The sequence below is a fragment of the Dasypus novemcinctus genome, unplaced genomic scaffold (assembly GCF_030445035.2).
Source record: "Dasypus novemcinctus isolate mDasNov1 unplaced genomic scaffold, mDasNov1.1.hap2 scaffold_124, whole genome shotgun sequence".
Classification (NCBI taxonomy): Eukaryota; Metazoa; Chordata; class Mammalia; order Cingulata; family Dasypodidae; genus Dasypus; species Dasypus novemcinctus.
In genome coordinates, this window is record NW_026688150.1 from 676,301 (window position 1) to 700,520 (window position 24,220).

Consider the following 24,220-nt stretch of genomic DNA (forward strand, 5'->3'; position numbering starts at 1 on the left):
ACAACTGAAAATGGGAGGATTGCATCCAGCATCCATGTGGAATCTGAGCCTCCTCTTGACATAGAGGTGCAATGGACACAACCAATCCAATGTCCACATAGAAGAGGTGGCATTGGATTGGGAAAAGTGGACATGGTGGACGATGGGTATGGGGAAAGGCAGGAAGAGATGAGAGGTGGAGGCGTCTTTGGGACATGGACCTGTCCTGGATGGTGCCTCAGAGGTAATCACCGGACATTGTAAATCCTCACAGGGCCCACTGGATGGAATGGAGGAGAGTATGGGCCATGATGTGGACCATTGTCTATGAGGTGCAGAGGTGCCCAAAGATGTACTTACCAAATCCAATGGATGTGTCATGATGATGGGAACGAGTGTTGTTGGGGGTGGAGAGGGGGGGTGGGGGGGTGGGGTTGAATGGGACCTCACATATATATATATTTTTAATGTAATATTATTACAAAGTCAATAAAAAAATGTAAAAAAAAAATAAAATAAAAAAGAATGTAGACACTGAGGAAGAAATGAAAGAAATGGCCTTGACACTGTACATACAGGGCAACACCTATAGCAGTGATGATAGGTAAAATTTCAAAAACAAATCTTTTTCATTTTTTCATTTTTTGATACCCCAATTTAATTTCCTTTATTTAATTTTTCTAAATTATATGTATTCTATATCTAACCCTTAAACCCATCACTATACTCCACTTTTGTGTTAATGGAACTGGCAATATCTTAGGCTTCATTTTATTAAAAATTTTATTTTATTTTATTTTATTTATTGTCTATATTTTTTAATATTACATTTAAAAAATATGAGGTCCCCATATACTCCTCACCCACCTCCCTCCACTCCTCCTCCCATAACAACAACCTCCTCCATCATCATGAGACATTCATTTCATTTGGTGAATATATCTCTGAGCACCGCTGCACCTCATGGTCAATGGTCCACATCATAGCCCACATTCTCCCACAGTCCACCCCAGTGGGATGAGAGTCCCAGTGTCCATGGGAGGACATGCAATGTCTGGTAACTGTCCCTGCAGCACCACCCAGGACAACTCCAACCCCCGAAAATTCTCCCACATCACATCTCTTCCTCCCACTACCTATCGCCAGCAGCCACCATGGCCACTTTCTCCACACCAATGTCACATTTTCTTCAATTACTAATCACAATAGTTCATGAATAGAATATCAGTAAGTCCACTCTAATCCATTCTCTATTCCTCCTTCCTGTGGACCCTAGAATGACTGTATCCACTCCACATCTATATCAAGAGGGGGTTTAGATTCTACATGGATGCTGGATGCAATTCTTCTGCATTCAGTTGTAGGCACTCTTGGCTCCCTGGTGTGGTGGTTGACCTTCTTCACCTCTATGTTAGCTGAGTTGGGTAAGTCCAATAAACAAGAGTGTAGGAGTTGCAAGTCTATTGAGGCCCAGGGCCTGGCTATCACAATGTCAGTCCAGAGATTCAGGTCCCCTGGGTATACATCAAACCCCAGCACCAACTACAGTTCTGGTAAAATAACAGGAGAGGCTTGTGAACAAAGATCACATCTGAGGCCAGCTCCATCACGCAGAAACACAAACTCCAAAGTAGGGCCAACTGACATGGCACTGAACTCCATCTGCCATGACCATAGAACCTGTGGGTCTCTGTAGCCCTCAGAAGAACCAATACCCGGCATTGTATCTACTTTTTTTTTTTCTTTTTCTTTTAATTGATTTTGTAAAAATATTACATTAAAAAAATATATGAGGTCCCATTCAACCCCACCACCCCTACCCCACCACTCCCCCCCCAGCAACACTCACTCCCATCATCATGACACATCCATTGCACCTGGTAGGTACATCTCTGGGCATCTCTGCACCCCATGGTCAACGGTCCACATCAAGTCCCACACTCTCCCCCACGCCATCCAGTGGGCCCTGGGAGGACTCACAACGTCCGGTGATTGCCCCTGAAGCACCATCCAGGGCAACCCCAAGTCCCAAAGGCGCCCCCACATCTAATCTCCTCCTGCCACTCCCCACACCCCTCAGCCACCATGTCCACTTTTCCCACTCCAAAGCCACCTTTTCTCTGTGGACCTTGGATTGGCTGTGTCCGTTGCACCTCCCTGTCAAGAGGAGGCTCAGATTCCACATGGATACTGGATGCAATCCCTCTGCTCTCAGTTGTAGGCACTCTAGGCTCCATGGTGTGGCGGCCGTCCTTCTTCAACTCCATCTTAGCTGAGTGAGGTGAGTCCAATAAATCAGATTGTAGGAGCTGGAGTCTGCTGAGGCTCAGGGCCCAGCCATCACACTGTCAGTCTGGAGATTCAAATTCCCTAAATATATCTTAAACCCCAACACCAACTGCAATTCCAGTAAAGTAGCATGAAAGTCTTATGAAAAGAGATCCCATCTGAGTCCAGTTTTATCACGCAGAAACACCAGCTCCTAAGAAGGGCCATCTGACATGGCAGTGAACCCCATCTGCCATGACCATAGAACCCGTGGGTCTCTTTAGCCCTCCAAGGAACCAGTACCTGGGGATTGTATCTACTTTATCTGTCTCTTAGACTCTGCTCAGTTGTGCATAAGGGCAATCCTTCTGACAGCCTCCAGACTCTTTTTTAGAGACTCGTAGCCATATAAACTCATTTCTCCTTTCCATTTCCCCCTTACATTAGGTCAAACAGCATTTTAAAGTCATGTTATTATATGTAGACAGGGATATTCTGCTGATCCGCATCGAACTCTGGGACTCTGCTCAGGTGTGCATAAGGGTAACCCCTCTGATAACATCCTGGCTGTCTTTAGAGATTCATAGCCATATAAACTCATTTGTCCTTTCTATTTCCCCCTTATATTCAGGTAAAAAAGCATTTTTAACTCCTGGTATTATATGTAGACTGAGATATTCTGCTGGTTTGAGTTGACCCTTTTATTCAAGGTCATTTTCTACTTACATCATCAGCTGGTACTTGGCAGTAATCCCTTGGCACAAGGGAGGCTTATCCCTGGGAGTCATGTCCCACACTGGGGGGAAGGGAACACATTTATATGCTGAGTTTGGCTTCGAGACTGGCCACATTTGAGCAACACGGAGGCTCTCAGGAGGTAACTCTCAGGCACCCTGCAGCTCTAGGCCTTATTTTCAGGTGCACAGACTTATAAGCATAGTCATTAGGATCGAGGGCTCATTGTTGGACCTTCCTTTTTTTTTGGTCTTTGCCATTGCACTTGGGGGATTTTTGTTGTTCCTTTAGGGACTGTGATAGAGCTCCCCTGGCTAGGAACTCAGCACTCCCTCAGTTGTTGTTTTTAATTGTAACCACTATGAAAATATCCAGACATTTTTTTATGTACCCTGGATATATGCCCTGTAGGACTCCCTGCCAACCCTGTGTCCCCTGTCAATAACATCCCACACCAGTATTCCTCCCCTGCCATTGTTGAACCTGTCTGTGATCCAAAACTTCTTCAAAAGTGAAGCCCAATATATTGTCAGGTTCCATTAATAGTAAAACGGAATATAGTGATGAGTTTAAAGGTTAGATATAGAATACATACTAATTTAGAAAAATTAAGGTAAAAATAAATTGGGGTATCAAAAAATTTAAAAATGCATAAGCTTTGTTTTTGATGTTTTGACTTCCATCACTGCAATAAGTGTTGCCCTTTATGCAAATTGGCAAGGGAACTTCTTCCGTCTTTTCCTCAGTGTCTACGTCCTTTCTTTTTTTTTCCTAATTATTAAGCTTATCTTCCCAAAAGGTTTAGATCACAGTAATTCATATATACAATATACAGTACTCCCACATATCCAACATAAAACCCTTTTCCTTTCCACAGGAATAAACTTTTTACATATTCATACTATATTTACTGAAACTGATGTATAGATATTGAGACAATAGCTTTCAAACAAGGTTACATTTGGGTTTACATTGTGGTTTATATTTTAGACTATACAATTTTCTAAATTTTTAGTTATCTTATGTTTTACATTATGATTTACATTTTAGCCTATCACCCCATATATATTTTTGGTGTAATTTAAGATGTCTTATATCCATCCTTGAGTAATCTTGTGGGACACTTCTATTGCCCACACGGTTACATTGATTCCATCTATTCAATACCTCTTTCCCCTTCCCCTTAGGGCCCACAGTGACAGTCAATCTTGCTTGACTGGGCCATGTTCAGAGATACTTGCAACAGTGTTGAGGGTTTGACATGCTAAACTGCCCTAAAGCATTGGGATTAGGCTTCATTTTTGAAGAAGTTTTGGATCACAGAGAGTTTCAAGTATGGCATGGGAGGAACACTGGTGTGGGGTGTTATTGAGGGGGTGGAAGGTTGGGAGGGAGTTCTCCAGGGCATGTATACAGGGTACATAAAAATGTTTGGATATTTTCATAATGGTTACAATTGGAAGCGATGGCTGAGAGACTGCTGTGTTCCTAGCCAGGGGAGCTCTATCACATTCCCCAATGGATCAGCAGCAATCCCCCAAGTGCAATGGCAGGGACCAGTGAGGAAAGATGGCCCAACAATGAGCCCTTTGTTCTGGTGACGATGCTTATGAGCCTGTCCATCTTAAATATGAACTAGGCCTAGAGTTTCTGTATGCCTAGGAGTTTACTCCTGAGAACCTCCATGTTGCTCAAGTTTGTTCACTATCTGGGCCAGACTCAACATGTAAATGCATTACCTTTCCCCAGCGTGGGGCATGACTCCCAGGGATGAGCCTCCCTGGTGTCAAGGGATTACTACCCAACACCAGCTGATGATATAAATGGAAAAAGATCTTGAATAAAAGGGTCAACTCAGATGAGCAGAATATCTCAGTTTACATGTAATATCGGGTGTTAAAAATTGTTTTTTGACCTTGGATAGAAGGGGAAATCAAAAGGATAAATGAATTTATATGGCTGTGAGTCTCCAAAAAGGAGTTGCGAGGTCATCAAGGGCTCACGCTTATACATGCCTCAACAGGGTCCCAGAGACAGCCAAAGCATCTACAACCACACGTACTGGTTCTTCTGAGGGCTACAGAAACCCACAGGAGCTATGGTCATGGCAGATGGCTCTGGAGTTCAGTGCCACGTCAGTGGGCCCTACTTTAGAGTTGTATTCCTGAGTTTGATGGAGTTGGACTCAGATACGAGTTTTCTACACATCCCCCTTCTTTTACCTTTACCGGACCTGTGGTTGGCACTGGGGTTGATGTATATTCAGGATACCTAAATTTCTGGACTGTCCATGTAACAGTCAGGCCCTGCTCTCAGCAGAGTTGCAACTCTACACTCTGGTTTATTGGACTTACCCTAGCTAGCTAACAGGGCGGTGAAGAAGGGCAAGCACCACACCAGGGGACCAAGAGTGCCTATACTGCAAGCAGGAGAATTGCATCCAGCATCCATGTGGAATCTAAGCCCCCTCTTGATATAGAGGTGGAATGGACATAACCATCCCAGGGTCCACAGGATGGTGGAATAGTGTATAGATTAGAGTGAACTTACTGATATTCTGCTATGGAACTGTTGTGGTTAAAATGGCGGAAATTGTATCATTGAGGTGGAGCAAGTAGCCACGGTGGCTGCTGAGGGTAGGGAGAGGGGAGAAGAGATATGATGTGGGACATTTTCAGGACTTGGAGGTGTCCTTGATGGTACTACAGGAACAGATGCTGGCCATTGTATGTCCTGCCATGGCCCACTGTGCCGGCTGCGGGAGAGTGTAAACTACAATGTAAACCATTATCCATGTGGTACAGCAGTGCTCCAAAATGTATTCACCGAATGCAATTAATGTTCCACAATGATGGGGGACGTTGTTGATGTGGGAGGAGTGGGTTGAGTGGGGTGCAGGGTATATGGGGACCTCATAATTTTTTAATGTAATGTTAAAAAAAAAATAAAGCCATGGCCCACTGGGTGTACTGGGGAAAGTGTAAAATACAGTGTAAACCATTATCCATGTGGTGCAGCAGTGCTCAATGGTGTATTCTCCAAATGCAGTGAATGTCCCATGGTGATGAAAGAGGTGGTTGTTATGGGAGGAGTGGGGTGAATGGGTGGGGAGTCTATGGGGCTCTCATATTTTTTCAATGTAACATTTAAAAAATAAATAAATAAAAAAGTAGAAAAAAACAAAAACAACTAGGGAGGACTGGATGTAGCTCAAGTGGTTGAGCACCTGCTTCCCATGAACAAGGTCTCAGGTTTCATCCCTGGTACCTCCTAAATACAAACAAATGAAAAAACCAACTCTCATTAGTAGCAGATGCGGCTCAGTGGTTTGGCACCTAATTCCCATGTATGTGGAACTGGTTTATTTATTTATTTATTATTTATTTATTTATTTATTTCCCCTTCCCCCCCACCCCAGTTGTCTGTTCCCTGTGTCTATTTACTGCGTCTTCTTTGTCCGCCTCTGTTGTTGTCAGCGGCTCGGGAATCTGTGTTTCTTTTTGTTGCGTCATCTTGTTGTGTCAGCTCTCCGTGTGGGCGGCGCCACTCCTGGGCGACTCTCCTTATGGGGCGCACTCCTTGTGTGTGGGGCTCCTCTATGCGGGGACACCCCTGCGTGGCAGGGCACTCCTTGCACGCATCGGCACTGCGCATGGGCCAGCTCCACACCCATGTGGATCTGGTTTTAATCTCTGGTACATCCTAAACAAAAAATAGTCTTGTTCTTTTTAAATAAATAGTAACATAGTAACTTAGTAACAGTGGAAACATTGTGAAGAACCCTGTTGAGCAAGAAGCCTGGGGATATTAGGAGAAAAGGAAGGAGACGAATGTGCCTGGGACGGGGCACTGACCACACCTGGGATCCATCCTTGGACCTCATCCAGCATCTTCAGGTCCTTGTCCATTCTCCCAGGGAGGGGAGTGAAGGGTGCTGGAACTCTGGTCCCTGAACCTCCACAAGCCGACAATCAGGCTTAGAAGCAGTCCCAGATCCCAGTCACCCTGCACCCATCCCACCTCAGACGCCTGCTGGCCTCACCTGGGCCCAGCTGAGAAGGGAATAAAAACCATCTAAGGGAAATGGACTTGGCCCAGTGGTTAGGGTGTCCTTCTACCATATGGGAGGTCCGCGGTTCAAACCCCAGACCTCCTTGACCTGTGTGGAGCTGGCCCATGCACAGTGCTCATGTGTGCAAGGAGTGCCCTGCCACGCAGGGGTGTCCCCCACATAGGGGAGCCCCACGCGCAAGGAGTGCGCCCCATAAGGAGAGCCGCCCAGCGCGAAAGAAAGTGTAGCCTGCGCAGGAATGGTGCCGCCCACACAGAGAGCTGACACAACAAGATGACACAACCAAAAGAAACACAGATTCCCATGCTGCTGACAACAACAGAAGTGGACAAAGAAGACGAAGCAAATAGACACAGAGAACGGACAACTGGGGTGAGGAGGGAGAAGGGAGAGAAATAAATAATAAATAAATAAATCTTTAAAAAATAATAAATAAAAGCCAGCTAAATTTATTCAGGGACAGAAGATCACTTGGAGAGAGGGTTTTTAAGATCAGCAGAGGCTCAGTGGTGAAAACACTCTTGGGCTATGAATAGAGAGCATTTATAGCAGGATATTATTCTGAGATATTAAGTGATGCTTCTCTAAAATCTCTGCCCCCTTGCACTTCCATGTACCTCCACCACTTTCAGAAATGATCATTTCCCATATGCACAGCCCTCAAGGGGGGGGGCAGCTGATTCAATGAATGCAAAGATTAAAATTCGTGCCTTTCTGAGTTCAAGACACTCTTAAAACGCTGAATACAGATACCAGTCTTCCAAGAGAGCATACTTGTATTAGCAAGAGGCAGGCTTTCTCAGAGAAAAAGCAATTATAGTCACATTTACTTTGTTTTCACCTGTCCCAGGAGCAGCTGCTTGAACACGTTTAGTCATTGGAACAACCCAGGTGTTGTTGCTTGCCCCATTTTACAATTGAGGAAACTGGGGCACAGACAGAGTGATTAACCGGTCTGAGTAATACAGGAGCTGAGATTTGAAGCCAAGCAAGCTGACTTGACCGCACATGCTCTTGGGGTTTATTTTTATTTCTCGTGGTTTGGCTATGACTGTTATGGGGTCAAACGAGAGGACCCTGGCCCCCACCAAGATGAGAAAGGGTGGCCCGCGATGGAGTGAAGGAACCTGGCAGGGAAAGGTGGGGACTTAGGAGAGCACCTGGCACGCAATGGGGCTAGGCTGGTATCTGATGTGCAGCTGCCTGGAAAGCTTCAGGGGGACCAATGTAGAAAAGGGGGTTCACTCCCTAGGGCAGGAGAAGGACAACACTGATGGGATGGCTAGGAGGGGGCAGTCACAACGCATGGCCCAATTCACGGGCCATTGGCAACAGCAAGGAGGCAACTGTGAGTCACGGACTGGATGTGACTGCAGCTCTTCTCGCCCTGTGTTCTGGTCAGGCCAGGCACCTTTGTGGCCCAGAAAAAAGTATCTACCACTATGGGATCTCCTCTCCCTGTACTCAGAGCCTAAAGCTTGCCTCAAATCCTTCCTTTACCATGGTCCCTTTCCTGCTCAAACACCTATTATGGCTCCCTATGGCCCACAAGACAATGTCTGTGATTGGACTCTGGGAAAATTCACCCTTATGGTGGGGGGTCCCTTTGGCCAAGCTGCAAGCTGTCAATGTCCTGGGCTTGGAAGCAGTAGCCCCACTTCCAGCCTGCCACCAATACCCTCTGGATCCCCCCACTGACTCCAAGCACCCCCTGTTGAATCACAGTGAGGTCTGAACAGAGGAGAAAGCAAAGTTTTTATTCCCTGGACTCTACCAGGTAGATGGGTCAGGGATGGATCTAAGGCCCTCTGGCGGTGGGTCCACTCGGACCTGCTCTCAGCGGCTCCACCCGCAGCCAAAGTCCACCCTCCGCGCGCAGGATCAGCTCTGGCTTCCTCTGGGGCTCTGTCTTGTCCGGCAGGACGCAGAAGCGCAGCAGTGTGAGCGCCAGGGCCACCTTCATCTCGGACATGGCGAACGTCTGCCCGATGCAGTTCCTGCGGGCGGGAGTGGGGCCAGAGGCTGAGGATCCCGTTTCGGCCCTCACTGCTCCTGCACCTGGCCCGGCCTCCACACCCTCTCCTTCATTACCCTGAGCCCTAGAGAGGGGCGCCCTAACTGCTTAGAACCCCCATGTGGGCTTCCATGTATCCTGAGCTTGGCCCGGACTCCAACCCCCAACCCAGACCAGCAGACGTGCAGGAGCGGGCTCTGAGCACACCTGGGACCCCTCCTTGAACCTCACCCAGCATCTCCAGGTCCTTGTCCATCCTCCCAGGGAAGGGACAGAATGGTGCTGGAACTCTGGTCCCCTGAACCTCTTCTACCCCACAATCAGGCACAGAAGCGGTCCCAGATCCCGGTCACCCTCCACCCCCTCCCCACCTCAGACACCCACTGGCCTCACCTGGCCCCAGCCGAGAAGGGAATAAAAGCCAGAGGTGACCTCTTCTGGGTGTTTTCTGGGTTGAAGCGGAAGGGGTCATAGACCTGCGGTGGAAGAGGCAGAACAGCTGAGGTTATTCTCCCAGGACAGGATGCTCTTGAGAGGCAGATGTGTGTGGGGTGGGGGAGGTGGGTCTGGTTTCCCCGGGGCAGGACCCTGCACCATCCCCTCAGGTCCCTGGACGTTACAGCACCTCAGGGTTTGGCCAGACTGTTGGGTTGTGATGCATCCCAAAAATGCAGAGTCTGGGCTATGATGTGGACCATTGACTATGGGGTGCAGTGATGCTCAGAGATGAACTTACCAGGTGCAATGGATGTGTCATGATGATGGGAGAGAGTGTTGCTGTGGGGGGAGTGGGGGGCGGGGGCGGTGGGGTTGAATGGGACCTCATATTTTTTTTAATGTAATTAAAAAAAAATAATAAATAAAAAAAATGCTGATGATGCATGTAACACCTATGGGACAGAAGGGGACAGTCCGGACAAGGGCCCCCAATGCCCACGGGAACCACCTCCCTGCCCAGGGTCCTCTGTTTGCGCCACTGGGGACACCTTTGGGGATCACCTGGCCGTCCGGGAGCATCATGTCCTGGGTACAGCAGTGGAAGATGGTGGTGACTGGGGGATGCAGCCGCAGACTCTCCTTGATGCACATGGTCAGGAAGGGCAAATGGGCCAGGTCGTCCCTGTTGAGATCCCCCCACAACTGACCAGGGAGCCAAGACAGACTCCCCCAGCCCCATCTTGCCCCATGAGACGCTTTCATTGCCTCTCTCTAGCTCTGACTCTCTATAACAAAAATCCCTGATAGATCAAATCTTTAAGCATGAGAAGAGCAAAATCACAAAAGGACTGGGGAAAATGTAACCAGTTAATTTTCGAAACCGTTCTGAACAAAACTAACACCCAGAAACCTTCCACGAAAAAGTTAACAAATTTGCATAGGAATAAAATATGCTTGTTGGTAAGAACACAAAAGCAAAGGATGAATAAGAAAATAAGCACTCCCAATGTTTTACTCTTATTTAACATGGTTTTAGAGTTACTAGTTAATGCAATTAGACAAGGGAAAAAGAAGAGGATAGTAATTTAAAATGGTAAGAGGAAATGAAGCATGGTTGGCTGATAGTGGCTTTAATTTTGGTAAACACAAAAGAACTCCCTGGAAAGCTTTCATAAACACTGAGAATTCAGTAAAGGAGCTCAATTTTTTACTCCCTTCTCTGTGTGGCTTTTTAACATTTCAATAGCTGATAAAGTCTAATGAGTCAACATTTGAAAACTTTAAAAGAGCACCCCTATGACCCAGCAATACCCAATTCCCCTCCCCACAGATTGTCCGAGGTACTAATTCTTTATGTATTCTTCCAGCATTACTTTCCTGAATTTTAAAAAATTCTGTAGTAGGATACTATATACACACTCTATCTCTTTCATCTAAAATTGTACCAGTCTCTTCAGGTATATTTCCTGAGACTTGTGTCAAAATAGGGCCTCTGTTATTTCGCCATGGTTTCTTCTGGAGGTTTTAAGACTTCTTCTTTTTATTTTATTAAAAAAAAAAATCTCCTAGTTTGATTACCATATTTTTTTTTTTACAAATTTGCGTCTTTGTTTCATCTAGATGTTACCTTGTTACAAGATATGAGAAGCAGATTGAATTATTTTTTTCCTGATTGCTCCCTAGTTGTCATCAGTTTTCAATACAGAAATAACAACCAGTTAGAAAAAATAATAAATGCCAATAATAATAACATAAAACACCTGATTTAAATATAACAAGGAATGTGAAATTCAAATTGAAGTTTTAAATTTCATTGATTCAAAACAAAATACCAATAGAAGATAATATTTGTCATAGCAACAAAAGCATCTAAAGGTTAATTAAAAATACATTAATTGGATAAATAAATTGTGGAGAATACACAAGATGGTATATGATGCTGCGGGAGGAAGAAAAGAAGTCGTGAAACATTATGAAACATAGATGAACCTGGAGAACATTATGCTGAGTGAAGCAAGCTAGACACAAAAGGAAAAATATGTGTAATTGCCCTATTATGAACTAAATAAATATAAACCATAATGTAAACCCAAATGGAACAATGTTTGAAAGCTATTGTTTCAATTTCTGTACATCAGCTGCAGCAAATATAGTATGAACATGTAAAAAGATCATTACTGGGAAAAGGACAAAGGGTTTGATGTTGGATATGTGGGAGTAATGTATATTGTATATGTGAATTACTGTGATCTAAAACTTTTGTGAAGACAAACTCAATAAATAGAAGAAAAAAAATAAAGGATGTAGACACTGAGGAAGAAATGGAAAAAAATGCCATGCCACTGTATACAGGGCAACACCTATTGCAGTGAAGAAAGGCAAAATGTCAAAAACAAAGTTTTTCCATTTTTCCATTTTTTGATACCCCAATTTATTTTTACTTTATTTAAATTTTCTAAATTAGTATGTATTCTATATCTAACTTTTAAACCCATCACTCGATTACATTTTCCTATTAATGGAACTTGGCAATATATCAGGCTTCATTTTTAAAGAAATTTCAGAGGTTAAACTATAAAGAAACAGAGAGGTTAAACTATGGCAGGGGAAGAACACTGGTGTGGGGTGTTATTGATAGGGGACAAATGGTGGGGAGGAAGGTCTCCAGGGAATGTATACAGGGTACAAAAAAGTGTTTGGATATTTTCATAGTGGTTTCAGTTAAAAATGACAATTGAGGGAATGCTGAGTCCCTAGTCAGGGGAGCTCTATCACATTCCCTAATGGTACAGCAACAATCCCCCAATTGCAATGGCAAAGACCAATAAAGATGGATGTTCCAACAAGGAGCCCTTGATACTAATGGCTATGATTATGAGCCTGTGCATCTGAAATATGAACTAGGCCTTGAGGTGCAGAGTGCTTAAGAGTTACCTCTTCAGAGCCTCCATGTTGCTCAAATGTGGCTACACTCTAAGCCAAACTCAGCATGTAGATGCATTACCTTCCCACCAGCATGGGACATGACTCATGGGGATGAGCCTCCCTGGTGCCAAGGGATTACTACCAAGCACCAGTTGATGATGTAATTAGAAAAAGACCTTAAATAAAAAGGTCAACAAAGACCAGCAGTATATCTCAGCTTACATGTAATATCAGTTGTTAAAAACTGCTTTTTGACTTTGAATAAAGGGGGAAATGGAAAGGTCAAATGAGGTTATATGGTTATGAGTCTCCAAAAAAGAGTAGGGAGGTCATCAGAAGCGTAATGCTTATGTGCTCCTCAGCAGCATCCCAGAGACTGCCAATGTACATAGAAGCCCAGGTACTGGTTCTCCTGAAGGCTACAGAGACCCACAGGTTCTACAGTTATGGTGGATGGCTCTGGAGTTCAGGGCCATCTCAATTGGCCCTACCTTGGAGTTTGTGTTCCTGAGTGTGATGGAGTTGGACTCAGATGTGACCTTTCTACACATGCCCCTTCTGTTACTTTTACCGGACCTGTGGTTGGCACTGGGGTTGGTGCATACTCAGGGGACCTGAATCTGTGGACTGTCAGTGTGACAGCAAGGCCCTGAGCCTTAACAGACTTGCAACTCCTACTCTTTGGTACATTGGACTTACCTTGGCCAGGTAGGTGCAGAGAGGTGCAGGCGGTCAGTCACCACACCAGGGAGCCAAGAGTACCTACAACTGCAAGCAGGAGAATTGCATCCATCATCCATCTAATGACCTCCGAACTCTTTTATGAAGACTCTAAGCCATATAAACTCATTTGTCTTTACCATTATCCCACTTGTATTCAAAGTCTTTTTCTAGTTGCATCACCAGCTAGTGACTGGTAGTAATCCCTTAGCGCCAAGGAGACCCATCCCCAGGAGTCATGTCCCATGTTGGGGGGAAGGTAATGCATTTATATGCTGAGTTTGGCTTTGAGAGTGGCCACATTTGAGCAAATGGAGGCTCTCAGGAGGTAACTCTCAGGCACTTTGCAGCTCTTGATACTGATGACTATGCCTCTGAGATTGTATGCCTGAAAAATGCATCTTTTTTCTTATATCTTCTGGGTTTCACATCTAAGTTAAGGAGGCCTGCCACCTCCTGAGATATTGAAATATAGAACTCCTGCATGTTATCTCATACTTCATTTATGGTTTATTGCTTTACATATTACTTTGATATATGATATTCCTTCTCTTTTTCACCTAAATATCACTAACACTGTGATATTTATCTATGTGCTATGTACTGTTGGTTGATAACTTCCAACATTGGATAGTATCTTCTAGGTTGCTATGTACATTTGGCTGGTAGCTTTCAGCATTGGATAGTATCTTCCTCCCCCCACCTCAGTCATGGCCCCAGGCTGCCTGCTTCTTTCCAATGCAGTGAACATCCTTTTAAACTTCTCTATCTACCTGTCTGAGATTTCTCTGAATGTATACCCTGGAGAATGCACTCTTGGTCATAAAACACACATCACTTTTTCTTGAACATATGTCAATTGATTCCTCCACAGTGGAAGTTCCTGCCCCCATCAGTGCATGAAGGACCCTCTATTAGCACATCTCTGCCAACACTTAGTATTACACATCTTGTTAAGTCTTGCCTCGAATAGCTGAGAAATAACAATGCATTGTTATATGTTATTTCATTTCTCTTTTAACCAGTGACTTTGAACATCTTTTCATATGCTTGAAAGTTTCTTGTATTTGAGCTCCTGTGAATTCCTAGTTCATATCCTTTGCCTATTTTTCTCCTAGGTTTGCTGTTATTTCTCTTGTTGATTTTAGAGAATTCCTTGAGTATTTAAGAAATTCTGCAAATATCTCCTCTGAATGTTTCATCTGGCTTTAGAGTTGGTCTATGGTGTAGGTTATAAGAAATAACAGAAATAATGGGTGTTATTAATATTTATTATTAACATAAATGTATTAACATAATAATTGAAATGTGTATTTCCTTATTTCTATGCACATTTACCCATTTTTTGTCTTTCAGTTTGTACTCTCAAGATTTAAGAATTCTTTCCTACTTCTAGGACACAAAAATGTCTCACATTATTTCCTTTTAACTTGTAGTTTTACCTTTCCTGGATAGGTACTAGTCCACCTGGAATCCACCTGCACATAGAGTAGATGAGAACCTAGTTCTATTTGTTTCCACATCATCAATTGTTTGAATACCTTTTACCTAATGATCCATCCATACAAAAGGATTTTTTTATCCTCCTTTAAAATATGTTCATTTTTCATCTGTTCATATGCCTGTCTCTGAGCTTTTGATTCTTATTCATGGCTCCATTTTCCTGTCTTTGCAGAGGAAAACACTGTTTCTTTTTTTTTATTGCAGCTTTGTAATAGGTCATAATATCTGGTGGAGTGATTTTCCATTTTTGATTTTTTAGTTTTAAATTGACCTAGCTCTTCATGATCTTTCACTCTTCCAGAAAAAATGTATTGTTTAGCAAGTTCCCAAAGACTGCAGCTAGATTTTCATTTGGATTGAGCTGAATGGGTGATTGACTTTTGGAAAACTGATTACGTCATGGTATTAGCACACACTATCCTAGACTGTGGAATGCATCTCCATTTATTAAAAAACTCTGTATGTCTTAATGGAGTAAGAAATTTCTACCTAGAGATCTTTTGAATGTATTTTTAAATCAATTTTATTGATACATATCGATAAGCATACAATTCATTCACGGTGTACAATCAATGGTATTTGCTATAATCACATAGTTATGCATTCATCATTTCAAATCATTATTAGAGCATTTTGACTATTTCAATAATAATAATAATAAACAAAAAACCACACAAACAAGAAAATTCTCTCTCTCTGCTTCTCCCACTGTACATAGCTGCTGTTCCTGGCTGTTCTATATAAAGTGTATAATCACTGGCTTTTAATATAATCACAATGTCGTATATTCATCATCTTAAAAATTTTAGAGCAATTTCACTACTCCAAAAAGAAAGACTCCAAACCCCTTAGAATTCTTTCTTCAGATCGACATAAAAACTAATCTTTCATCTTTATTTACTTTTTTGAAAGATTTATTTATTTCTCCTCCTCCTCTCCCCCCATTGCTGCTTTCTGTGTCCATTCGCTGTGTGTTCTTCTCTGTCTACTTGCATTCTCATTGTGTGACTCCGGGAGCCGATCCTGGGACCTCCCAGTGTGGGAAAGAGGCAATCATTCTCTTGTGCCACCTCAGCTCCCTGAGTTGCTGTGTCTCTTATTTTCTCTTCTCTGTGTCTCTTTCTGTTGCATCATCTTGCTGTGCCAGCTCTCCATGTGGGCCAGCACTCTGTGCAGGCCAGCACTCTACATTGGCCAGTCCGCCATGCAGGCCAACTTGCCTTCACCAGGAGACCCTGTGCATCGTACCCCAAACCTCCTATGTGGTAGATGGGAGCCCAATTGCTTGAGCCACTTCCACTTCCTTATATTTACATTTTATATAAATGGAATTATACACTATGAAGTATTCTGTATCTGATCTCCTTCATTTAGTATAATTTTTTGTCTGATCTTAACATTGTGTTGTATTAACTTACATTTATTCAGTTTCAAGGCAAAATGATCTTACATAATCAATTCTACCCATATTCATATTTCACATAATATATTTATATACTCTCATTGTATGTTCTCAACCCAAAGATATAACCCACTATGACAAAATGAGCACTCACACACTCCCTAGAAGCTTGCCCTGTGTCAGATGCTCCTCCTTAAGCATCTTAAACAGGTAACCTTCCTTATTATATTTTCTAAAGAGTTTTCTCTACATTATAGTTTCAACCACATATTTGACAATCTCCTATATTCAAATGTTCCCCCCACCCTCCCTCCAATTTCTTGGGCCATCTGACCCATTCTTCCATCCTTAGCCCCCCTCAAACCCACAAAGCCCCACCCAAAGGTATCCAATGTTCACTGCAACAAGAAATAGCAAAGGCAAAGATAAAGTTCAATAATATCCTCTATTGGTAAAGGTATCATTAAACACTGCTGATAGGAATGCATTTGCAATAGTTATGAATTTTCAAAACTCAAAGGATCTTAGATTCAGCAACTCCACTTCTTGGAATTTGCCCTGTAATGACACATATGGAAAGAAGGTTCTGTGTACTCAGATGTTCAATGCCCTGAGTTTATTTTAAGCAACACAGGAAACAATTCAAGTGTCCAACAAAATCGGAATCTACAATACAGCACAAAATGGAATATTGTACAGTTATTTCAGAGAAAGAAAGAAAGAAAGAAAGAGCCATTTGTCCTTTCTTAGACAGCAGACTGGAGGAAAAATCATTATGGATACTCTGGAAGGCAATTTGAAAATATCTACTTAAATTTAAAATGGTCATACAGAAATGTCCCCAACAGAGAGATTGGCTGAGTTAATTATGGAATGCCAGGCAACTTGTAGAAAGAATGGAAGAGTGGGGTAGGAGGTTGGAGGGTATATGGGGACCTCATATTTTTTGAAAGTCACATGTAAAAGAAAATAAAGAAGAAAAAAAGAATGCACTCTAATAAAAATGTTTGAGTGAAAAAGAATGTGTCAAAATGTACATGCAGATATAAAGGGAAAGGCCAGGAAGGGAATATAATGAATTGATGGCCTGATTACCCCTCAGGAAAAAGGGATAACTGTTGTTTCAGAAATTCAAAATTAAATTTCCAAAGCTCATATTATGACAGAAAAGGAACATTTCAAAGATACATATTCTTCATGTGAAGAACTGTGTATATGGTCTACAAAGAAAGGGAGGGAGTGTGTATGGATGTGTGTCTGTGTGTCTGTAAAAGTGCTTCTAAGAATTAGTGTCATCTCTATATAAGTGGTGCCAAGTCACATCTCCAATGTGGATTAAGAAAGAAGCTCTTTCAAAAATTATAAACCAGTTTTTACTATAGGGTTTTTGTTTATCTTACCAAGGGCATAATTTTGCTTTAAGTCTTTTTAAAAAGTCTTCGGGTGGAAGGCACGGCCTCCAAAATGTCCCCAGTCTCCTCTCCATGTCTCAGCACCTGGCCTGGCTCAGGCCTCAGAATCTCTTTCCTGGGCCCCCAGCTCACCCACTACAGTTTTCTCCCAACTTTATCCCTGCAGATATCTGTGGACCCTTATTTTACCTGCCCCTTCCCTGCTCAAACATCTCCTGTGACTACTCATTGCCCTTGGGGCAAACTCGAAGCCATTGTGTGATCTCACTGGTATGAAATAATTAGAATAAACAAATTCACAAGGTCAGAAACTGGAACACAGGTTATGAGGACTGAGGGGGTTCTAACACTTCATTGGTAAAGAATTTCAGTTTGGGATGATGGAAACATTTTGGTAACAGATGGTTAAGGTGGTAGCATAATACTGTGAACTTAAGTAACACCAGTGAATTACATAGTTGAAAGTCATTAAGTGGCAAATTTTGGGATGTATGTATACCCAATAAGAAAAATATTTTTAAAAAATCAAAGTACTGTACAACAAAAAAAGTGAACCCTAATGGTGTGTAAGAGTACAATGATAATGCTATTCCTTCATAATTGTAACAAATGTACCACCCTAATGCAAGGTGTTAATAATATGGGGTAATATGAGAACTCTGTGCTTTCTGCATCATTTTTCTGTAAACACACAACTTATCTAATAAAAAAGGAATAAATAAAATTGAAGCCATTAACAGCATTTCCAGAGTTTCCCATAACCAGGCTCTCCTGCCATCTTCAGCATCATTATCTTGTCAACCTCACACCACACACTTCATGATGTGGCCACCGCTGATCTACTCAGTTGGCTTGATTCCCTCCCTGTTCCCCTCTCCTTCTCCCTCTCCCTCTCTCCTTTGCTTTGGTTCTTTGGCGTAACGTGTTGTTCCCTCATTGCACCTAAATGGCTACTGATACTTATTCAAGGTCTTAGCTGAGATCTTTTCTCCACCACCCCACCACCTCACCACCTCAGGCTCTCCTTCCTTTCTCTCAGTCCTAGACCTGCACATATGAGCTGGAACCTCCTAGTCTGGGACTGTTCTCCCACCAGGTTGGGAGTGTCTGGAAGGCACCACCCAAATCTTGATCCTTTCTGGACCAGAATGAGGCTGGGCGCAGAGGTGAGGATGAACAGAATGCAGGATGAATGAATAGTGGAGGTGTTACTCAGTCAGAGATGGAAAGCTCTTACCTCCAGATGTCTCCCAAGAATCCTTGGACTGGACAATGAGGTAGTAATTATATGGCAGAAGATCAGGAGAGTGAAGATCTTTGGGAAACCATGGTTTCAGGGAAGAAAATCAAGGACGGAGTGGAGGCACTTTTACTGACCTTGTCCTAACCAACATCTGCCCTTATATATTGCTGCTGATTCTCCAAGTTGCCATGGAGGCTGGAAACTGGTCCCATGTTAGAGTAAGAAACTCAGTCTCAGAGACAAGAAATGACCCATTTAAGGTCACCCAGCAAATTAATAGGGGACCAAGGATTCCAAACCAGACCTTTCTCACCTAAAAGCTGCACCATTTCCCTTGGCAGCCAGTCTGGGGACCAGGTATTGCCTCTGGGCTCTCCTCCTATTTCCACTAGTTAATAATGAAAGAATCAACAAAAGGCTCTTCTGTCTCCACCTGGGGAACAGAGCCAAAGAGGGGGGCTGAAGGAGAACCCCTGTACTCACCATTCAATCTCCTCCGACCACTGGTCCTTCAGGAGTTCTTGCACCTCCTGCCAGCAGCGCTCCTGGTATTCTGGGTGTTTTGCGAGGTTGTACAGGACCCAAGAGAGAGCACAGGCTGTGGTGTCATGGCCTGAGTGGCACAGACGGGTAGGCTTGAGTCTCTTTGTTGATTTAGCGCCAGAGAGCAGACAGCTCTCTGACACGGAGCCCTTAAGCAGGATGGAGGAAGTGGTGTAGTATGGAGTGGTCCAAGTCCCTGGGATGGAGAGACCTCTCCTACTACCGTGATCCCATGCTGGACCCTCACCTTCGAACATGAAGGTATCAGCCTCCACTCGAATGTCCTCATCTGATAGTTCTTTCCCATCTTCATGCTGGAAAAATTTCAAGACTCCATTAACACTCCAGCTCTGAGAGGCTCCCGTCCTAACCAAGACATTGTCTGAAGATGCATTATCCATCCAGAAACCCAAGCCCACTCTGCACTCTTAGAACCTCATTCTGCACTCTTAGAACCTCCCTGCCTCACCATCCCCACTGACCCCACCACAAGCCACTTCCCCATTGTCCTTGCCTCTGACCCAACTGGGAGGAATCAGTGCTCCATGAATATTTTCATGCGTCTGCATAATGAAAGCTTTCTGAGGAAAAAAAAAAAAACCTGGCAATCTGGGTTTTGAGATGATTCGTTGGCAATGTGCCTTGGAAGTTATAGATTGTGCCTGCTCAAGAGACATTTGCTCAAAATCTAAGGTAGTAAATCCCTACCTTTCTCAAACACCTCACATGGCTCTCCAGTGCCCTTTGGGTTGAATCCAAGTTCCCAAAGTTTTGGCTCTGTTCTTTTCCATGAAGAATTCACCATCAGCCTGATCAGGGAGAGTGCGGCGACGCTCACGGATGACAGAATTTTGAAGTCATCCACCAGGCGGCAAACCCTATGGAAGCGCTGCCCATCAGAAGTGAGGTGGTACAAGAAGTCCGTGTACAGGGAGCTCTTTTGGCTTCGTTTCATCACGAGGGCAGAGAGCTCCAAGATGGCGTTGATACATGCATTGGGCTTTCTGGAGGAGGAGGGCATAGAGGGAGGGAACATCTTAACACCCATGAAGACTAAGAAGCACCCTCCCACCCAGCAGCTGGGAGCTACCTCCAACCAGAAAATTGAGCATCATCCAGAAAAAGATTGTCCCAGAGATAAATGGTAGGCATGACCCAGGAAATGTGGCTCTTCAAACCTTCTCTTTGCATCCCCATCTCAGTGAGTTACTTCCCATTCTCCGTGTTCCCAGGGAGGAGGTTGGACATCATGACTTTTACTCTCCTCCTGCCCAATATTCCATCTTGTCCCTTCTCTCCCAAACTCACAATCCATTTCAGACATCATCTTCCTGTCAGGTCCATGGACCTGGCTCTCTTCCTGGTATCCTTGAATCCAATGTCAACTCCGCAGTCAAAAGTCAGATCTACACAAAGACGGATCTCCAAAGCTCTGCTTGGGCCAAACCCCTCAACTGCTCATCCCCTTTCATAGCTTCCTAGAAACTTAAGGATAATGTTTATTCATGCCTTCCTAGATTTTGAGAGCCCTTAAGATCTATCTTGTCCACCTCCCCAACCCTATTTCCAAGGTGCCTCTTGCTCTGCTCCTCCTATCCTTCTAGCCTCCTTGACTTTAATATTTTTACCTACCTGGAAGCTCCTGTTTCTTTCTCCACACAATTGTCCTTCAGTGCCTGGCTCTTACCCACCTTCTCCATGAAGGTCATTCTCATTTCCATGGTTGGGTCCCCTTCCCTCAATGGACAAAGCTCTAAGGACCTGGACCAAGACTCACTCCTGGCAGTGGCTCTCAAAGCTGAAGACACATCTCTGAAGACTGTCCAGGGTCATGAGGCTGATGTTCTTGAAAATATCCAGACGGGCACTGCCCTCTGAAGTCAGTTGTTGCCACTTGGCCTGGCCAGAGATAGGGGAAGAACTGGGGTTGGTCCCTACCTGTCCTGAGCCCCTTCCCAACTAAGATGGACTCTAGTCAGAGTCCAGCCTTCTGGTCCTTCATCCCAGATACCCACTTTCAGAGGGACAGCAAGGCTTAAATGAGAATGGTAGTTGTCATTGTTAGAATATGAAGATTCCATGACACAGATTCAGGAGATGCAGACTAATTTCCCAGCTCTCCCTCCTGTGCTTAAAGGTCCTTGATCAAGTCAACATCTTCCTCTGTGTACAAGCTCAACTCTTCGGTAAAACTTAATTTGATTTTCTTCGATGGCAGATAAAGCAGCTCATTTGGCAGATAAATGACTCTGGGCAAGCTCTCTAACCTCTCTGAGCCTCAATTTCATCATTTATATTAGGGTAAAAAATGATTATCTCTGCTTCATAGAGTTGGGAAAATTAAATTAGATAACATATATCTTAAAATGACATAGTTTCTGACATACAGTAGGTACTTAATAAATATTATTTTTTGTTTTCTTCATTATTATCCTCATCTTTGTAATGGACTGATTGCAAATCTACCCCCTATGTTGGGAGATGCAGTCCTTCATGGGCCCTAAGAATAATTTTATATTCTTGCTGGACATACCAAGAATTCAAGCACCTGACACTCTCTGCCTGGCAAATTTCTCAGGGTTCAGTTTGCAGTGAGAAACCTTGAGGGATGTTGTGACTTCCCTTGGACAAAAACCAGGCATGCATCTGTTTCCTGTAAAAGTTTCAAATTCCGTAAAATTAGTGTTCCTGCACGTTAATGCAATGGTCTGCTTGTGCAGGCATCCATTTAGGTCTATCTGTGTTACCTCTATGAGACTTGGCTGGCTTGGGGATATTTCAAAATCAATACGTAGGACACCCTCCTTGCTCTGCCATGAATACGTAAGTCCTTTGTCTCTTTCCAAGAGTCTTGTTTTTTCTGGAAGAATCTTTGAAATAGTTATACAAAGCAACTTATCAGAATATTAATTAGGGAAAAATCATAGACAGTTCACAAAATCTTTTTTTCCCAATGCTTCATCTTGCCCAATAGCAACAGCCTTTGCAATGTGACTTGGCAACAACTTCCACTAGTGAGTGGAATCTATTTCCCCATCCTTTCTTTCTTGGCAGGTCTTGTGACTTGCTTTGTTTAATAGAAATCATTGAAAATGAAGACATGATAATTCTAAACCTAGGCTTCCAGAGACATTGCAATTTTCTCTCACTGTCTTGGAAAACTAAATCAGTATTTGTGCAAGCCTGGGTGGCCTGATGAAGGGTGAGTTATCACAAGGTGAAAGGTTCAGTCATCCCAGAAGATACCACTCTAGGTCATCCTCAGTGAGGCAAGACCCAGCCACGTGAGGGAGGCAAGCTTAGACATTCAGATCAGCATACTGACCTATAGTTGATCACAGATGCATGAAAGAGCCCATCCATGTCCAGGAAAATCAGCCAACTCACTCATAGACTTCTAGCAATAATAAACTCATTGTTTTAAACCAATGAGTTTTGAAGCAGTTACTCAGCAACAGCTGCTCTGTGCTATTCATCATTATCACCAATACTGTCTTAGGATTCAAAGGATTCTTGGAGGGAGACCAGAAACTAACACCTTCTGATGACCTACTATGTGCCAAGGATGTGTTTCTATTAAGTCATCTTCATCCCCCTTCAGGATGGAGATCATTATCCTAATTGTGCAGATAAGAAAACTGAGGCAGAGAGAGAAAGAACCATAGCCGCAAACTCAGCCAACAGATTCAAGTCTTCAGACCAGAGGTACATAAAGCACCTTTCACTCAAGACTAGCACCATCTGGGACCCTCAGTTCAAGGGACTCACGTGCATGATGTTTGTGCTTTCATTGAAAATCTTTATATAGGGCTTCAGGATGTTGAAGTGGAAGGCAGGGGTCAGCAACTGGCGATGGTGGCTCCACTTGTCACCATTACTCAGCAGGAGCCCATCCCCTAGTAGAGGAAGTCATGGGAAGTCGGTGAGGACACCCCTTCCCCAGGCCCCATGACTGTCTCAACCCCCTTTGCCTGCAAATACTTACCTAGCCAGGGCCTCAGGAATTGGTAGAAGATCACGTCTTTGGATGCAATGGTGGCTGACATGAGAGATGGGCAATCAGGAGCCATGGATAGCATAGGTGAGGCACCCAGGAGGGGGGCCTGCCCTTAACTCCATTAAGCCCAGCTTTGCCGGAATGATGCCACATACAGAGGAAGCAGGGAGCAGTGGGAGCTGAGGGGAAACCAGATCAGGCAGCAGCGGCAGAGCACAGGAAAAGCAGAACCCAGAGACAAGCTTCAGCATGCTATAGACACACACTGACATGGATCAACATGCCACATCACACTACGACATGTCTGCTCCAGTGTACAACATTGGATGCCTCAGGTATTCTGAAACACCTGAGTGCAGCCCAACACTCTACAAAATGGATCGTGTATTCCTAGGACACCCCCACATTGCCTGACACTTCCAGATATGGACCTCTGACATGGGCACAACATGCATGGGACACACTAAAATACCCATAACATAATACAACATACTCTGACATGGGCTGGAGACAATCTGACATGACCTCAGCCTGCCCCACAGTTTTGCCCTAGACCTAATATGAATATGTCCGTGTCTTAAAATGGATATTATACCTGCCTCACACAAGATTCAAATGAGGTCACAGACATTAACCAGAGGGAACCTGGATCCTAGGCACCTTCCAGCATTGACCTCAAATAAGACATAAATATAATTCAGACACGACCAGGAGGAGAATCAGACTATCTCAATCAACATCTCTGACAAGACCCAAGATGTCAACATTGCCCGAATGTCCTTGAACACGGCTGAGCCACAGTGGTGACTTGGGTCATCTATGTATGATCCCAGGTATAAGAACACACCAGAGAGGCAGGGCAAGATGGCGTCTGCGTGAGTGCATCATACGGTCTCTCCTGCAAAGAGGTGGCTGAGTGACATTGAAGTCTTGCTAGAGCGGGCTGTCTTGGGGGCTTGCAGGGTGGAG

At 43.8% G+C, this 24,220-nt stretch overlaps 1 pseudogene; it reads right to left on the minus strand.

Moving 5' to 3' along the window:
- Positions 1–8,642: 8,642 nt before the first annotated feature.
- LOC101441533 (cytochrome P450 4F2-like) overlaps positions 8,643–24,220 on the minus strand; it is a 43,341-nt pseudogene continuing 27,763 nt past the window's right edge.